We start from the raw sequence: 5,234 nt of genomic DNA, 5'->3' as shown, positions 1-5,234 counted from the left end.
CTGTGTAATAAGCAGAATAATGTACAGGCAGCCAGTTGTGAAATAAGACCCTATCCTGATATAAGACCCTTCGCATCGCATCTTAATCACACTGTCGGGGCTTATTCCTGCAATAAAAACATTATACCTATACATTATCCCTTACTTAAAAGATGTAAATAAATAACCATGTTAACATCAGAAAGAGATTCTGGAAGCTGTTGGTGGTGTGGAAATGTTTATTTAGTTTGTATCTAAATGTTATGCTTTTTTCGTCTGGCTGTTTTTCAAGCACAGAATCTCAGTTTTGGCTTTTATAATAAGAAGTGAATGTGTCTCCTTGGATACAGATGAAGAGGTTTTAGCACTGGGAGCAATCAGATTTTACCACTCGCAATGAGAAGACCTGCTGTGAGATCACCCATTTCTGCAGCTTTTCAAACTTATTTACTCTTGTGAATACTGCTGTATCTTTAGTGTGCACTGTTTTCAGAAAAACTACCCTTTCTGAGCACAATGTACTCATTTTCTGCAACATTCTATACATATCAAAACAAAATGTTTTTTATTTGTCTCCCGTGAGAGACCTTGCAGGAAAAATAACAGATTTAGAGACCTCTTTAATATCTCATTTTATCTTGCAAAGTTTCCGTGGACTTAAATTAAATATCTTTAAATGTGCGTTTGTTCCTTCACATGAAGCTATTGAGTGTATTAAGAAGACTTTGAATATAGTGCCGTAAACGTTTATGGTGCTTTTGTAATACTTTGTCCTTTTAATAGGCTGTCAGTAACAACCACAGGTAACGCACAGTATCGGAATTGGATTGGTCCTGTTAGTCTGATCCAGTCAAAAAGGTCAGATCGGCCCCGATACCGATCCAAAATATCGGATCGGTGCATCCTTAATCAAAACAAAATGTTTTTATTTGTCTCCTGTGAGAGACCTTGCAGGAAAAATAACCGATTTAGAGACCTCTTTAATATCTCATTTTTTCTTGTGTTAATTTTCAGTATTTTCACTTTAAATGGTATTAAAAAAGTTATTAATTCTTTCCCTGGCATTGACGAGTTATCCCGTCAATTAATAGAAAACATTTCTCTGCCAATGACGCTTTCCTGACAAGTTTTTACATTAATCTGTAATTCGCTATTATACACTAGATGGCGTGTCACAAGGTGACGATCTTTTTTTTCTTTGGGGCGGAACCAAAATTATGGAAGTTTGATTCCGCCCGGAAGTGTTTCCGCCCGGACCGGAAAAGACGAACACCGGACTTCCGGTAAGCGCCACGAGCGGGAAAATCTGCGAATTCGATGCACCTGTGCCTAGTTGGGGACAGCGGTTAGTGATTGGAAGATACGCTGAACAAGGCAATACTTAAGGCCAAGTTTATTCACAGTCTGGAGACCTTTTGGGTGTGTGTGGAAGCGCTGTGTTGTGGCCGCTGGTGCGCTGTTGGTGGCTGTCTAACTCTCTCTCTCTCTCTCTCAGGCTGGAACTGTTGATTGGGAAGTCATCGCGAACCTTAAAGGTTGTGAGGAGAACGAACACATGACGGATTGAGACGAAGTGAAAAAGGGGATTTAAGACGGCATCGCTGTGAGTACCTAGATCTAGCTGAAAGTATCTTGTGTATTAACCTGGCTTATGTTAACTCCCTCCAGGAGAAGGAGGACGGCCCTACCCCTAACAGAGCGTGGTGGGTGAGCCGAGGAAATACTTACCGAAGCAGACACAACAACGACACCACTAGCTGGGCCGCATATTTCCATCGCCAAATCTGAATTAAGCGAAGTGAAGGAAGACAGGCGTCTTTTTCGTACACTTGGAGTGGTGGGTGAGTCTTTGTGCTGTGCAAACCTTTATTGTTGACGTGGTGCTGTATATTGCTGTGGGTTGCGGTGTATTGCTGTGTGTCTTGTCAGATTAACCCCCGCCTTCACGCCCTTCGTCGAGAGAAGACAAAGAGGCTGCTGGCTTTAGCTCTGTTCAGTACAGCATACGTTGTGAGCGTGCTTCGGGCCTCCAGAAATAGTACGGTGCCCAGAAAGATTTTCCCCCGTCTAGACATCGGGCGGATGTGAAGAGTGGCGGTGAAGAGCCGAGGAAACAGCAGAGGTGTGAGTACGATTTGGGGCTATTATTGTTGACGTTTTCGATTGTATAAACATTGTTGTTGCAGAGAGAGAGGTGACGTAATTCCATCGTCACGTGGCCTCTACAAAGGGGCGCCCCTGTCCAGAGTTCGAACGCCTGACGGCAACGAGGAAAGGGCAGCGCTCGGCCCGGTGAGACGCTGGGATATTCCACCCCTCTGCCACCATCGAGCGGTCGTGAGGGTTCGCCCCCGACGCCACCTAAGAACTACCTACCCCATCACACGTCGCGCCGACTGCTGTAAGTCCGCCACTGCTGCCTGTGTGCCTATTAATCTCTTAAGCTGTCAATCCATAGAGACGGAGCATGCACTGTATCCGGTAGACTTGTGGGGAAGAACCTGAGGAGAAACCGAGCAAAACCTGTACTTACGGTGCGCTGAGTCCAGTCGAGAGGTGAGAGCCATCTTAAAGCAAACTAACTGTGCTTCTGTGTCCAAGCCGATACCTGTGGAGAGAAGAGGAGAGAGAGTGAATATTCCGAGGAAAAACCGAGCAAAAACCTGTACTTGCGGTACGCTGAGTCCAGTCGAGAGGTGAGAGCCATCTTAAAGCAAACTAACTGTGCTTCTGTGTCCAAGTCGATACCTGTGGAGAGAAGGAAAGGAGTAGTGAGTAACCTGATGAAAACTGTGTAACTACAAGGGAGAGCCTCCCCGAGGAAGACTCAGGTACGCGACCAATATAATAACCCCCCACACTCATACTGGTTCTGATTCTGCCTCCAGGAGGAAGAAGGAGCGCGCCACGGATTATTAAGGCCAGGCCGGAGCCTGAGTCCCACGCCCCGGACCCCCGTTGGCCCCTTGCTTCCCGTCATCCCCCGGCTGAGGCCCACCTGGAGGGAAGAGCTAGATTTAGTTTTAATCCCCCTTTCCCCATTCCCCAAGACATTTTAAATATTTAAATTCAATAAAGATTGTTTTATACTTACCTGTTCTCGTGTTGTTTGGTCTTTGGGTTGGCTTTGGGGACCTCCTCGAGGTGGAAGTTGAGAAGGGGCGTGGCTTTAGCCTAGAACAGCCAGCCCCTGGCCGTGACAGGCGCTCTTACCCAGTTTATAAAAAACTGAAGCAAAAACTAATTTAATAACATTTTAAACTCCGTGTATGTTTTGATCATCTTTCTGAATTTGCTCTTTAAGAAAATTCCTTTACAAAAATGCAATTATTTAAGCTTTTAGCGTAAAATTTGATATTTTTAATGAAACCTACCCATATTTAAGACGTTATAAAAAGCGAAATGAAGATAGGATGGAACATTTGTTTGAAAGCAGAGCGTCAGCTCTTACAAAAAATGTATGTTTATAGAAGAAAATTTTCCTGGAAGGCATTTTGTGAAACTTTTGTGAAAATCACCAAAAAAATGCTGGGGAGTAACTTTTTAACTCTTTCACCACCAGCGTTTTTTTAAAAAGTTGCCAGCCAGCGCCAGCGTTTTTCATGATTTTCACAAAAGTTTAATGCCTTCCAGAAAATGTTCTTCTTCAAATATATAAACATACAATATTCCAAATAAAAGAACAGACCCTCTGCTTTAGAAAAAAAAAAAGTTTCATCCTACCTTCAGTAGTTCTTTTGTAATCAGCTTTTGAATATGGGTAGGTTTCTGCAAAAACACCACATTTTGAGCAAAAAGCAGAGATAATTCCATTTTTGTGACGGACTTTTCATAGAGATCCCATTCAGAGCGATCTTTAAAACAGACACGGACATGCAGCAGCTTGCCATAGGGCAATACTTCCGGGTTTAAAAAGTTGCGGAATGGCGCCACGTAGTAAATAATAGCGGTATTGCGGAAAGACGGAAATACTCGTCATTGGCGGGGAAGCGTTTTCTCTTGATTGACGAGATATCTCGTCAATGGCGGGGAAAGAGTTAAAAAAAGGCTGGTGGGGAATGAATTAGTCAGTAATTGAAATGCCTTATTTTCACAAATGTCTCTTTAGTAATTTCATTGATATTTAACAAATTTGTATGACTTTTGCGGCAAAACCCACAAAGTGCATGCAAGCTTTTTTGGACAAAAACCTCTACTTTAAAAAAAAATCCACTTCATTGGACAAAACATATTAAAGGCAGGATAAGCAGGAATTATCTAAAAAAAAAACTTTTTTACAAATTAGTTTAAACTGTCTTTATATACCAATACATAATTAAAATGTAAGTACTCTGAAAAAGAGAGTATAAAATAGAGTGTCTGTAGACCTCTCACGACAGCTAATTTTTTCATTCACTCCACCCCCACCCTTCTGGGTTTCTTCTAAAGCCACGCCCCCAAAAACACATGAACCGGCGACGCTGACCGGCTCTGCTGGGAGAAGCATTTACCTCAGAGTAGCGGAGATGAAGGAGCGCGGTGCATGTAGTAACATCATGTCACAATCAAATGTAATAATACACCTAACTTTATCACTATGAATATAAACAAATAGAATGGCTTTTAGTACTCACTATTAAGCCAATGTTTTACATGAAAGAGTTTCCGTGATGAAAGCATTGTTGACTCTGATGAGGACTACACTCCAGAGACAATACCGCTACCGCATCGTCGACTCGAGGAAAAGCCACGCGATATTTACTCTCGTTTGATTTCTATGTTTATTTCTTTTTTGCCTCGTTTCCCTTGCTGACTGGATATGCAGGTACTGTGAGTTCTGAATGCACTTTCTCTGCTGTACTTTTGCTCTTCCTAGAGTGCCTTGTGCACGTTCAAATCAATCGGGTGTGCGCATGTGTGGGCATATCCCGTAGCAACAGGGTGGTGCCATGGTCGCGAGTGACAGTCGCGAAAGCCAATCATTTGTTTCGTCCCGAATGGAAATAATTAGCTGTGTTTAAAACAGTGATGAGAGGTCTACAGACACTCAAGTTTGATACTCTCTTTTTTAGAGTACTTACATTTTATTTATGTATTGGTATATAAAGACAGTTTAAACTAATTTGTGTAAGTTTTTTAGGTAATTCCTGCCTATCCTGCCTTTAAACAGTTGCAAAATCACTGACGATGCAACTAGAAACAACGCAAAAATCGTTGATGTTGCTGAACGTTTTCTTAAAAAATGCGATGTAATATGGGGGATATTTATGCAATTT

At 42.3% G+C, this 5,234-nt stretch overlaps 1 long non-coding RNA gene across 1 annotated transcript; it reads left to right on the top strand.

Moving 5' to 3' along the window:
* Positions 1 to 1,195: 1,195 nt before the first annotated feature.
* On the top strand, positions 1,196 to 3,072 carry LOC141364173 (uncharacterized). The gene is made up of 2 exons (XR_012369823.1): positions 1,196 to 1,398; positions 1,475 to 3,072. It is a non-coding gene; the product is annotated as an uncharacterized lncRNA (long non-coding RNA).
* The last annotated feature ends 2,162 nt before the right edge of the window (positions 3,073 to 5,234 follow it).

This window comes from Misgurnus anguillicaudatus, chromosome 6 (genome assembly GCF_027580225.2).
Source record: "Misgurnus anguillicaudatus chromosome 6, ASM2758022v2, whole genome shotgun sequence".
Taxonomy (NCBI): Eukaryota; Metazoa; Chordata; class Actinopteri; order Cypriniformes; family Cobitidae; genus Misgurnus; species Misgurnus anguillicaudatus.
Note: the sequence above shows the minus strand (reverse complement) of the source record. Positions and strands in the feature narration are given on the sequence as shown.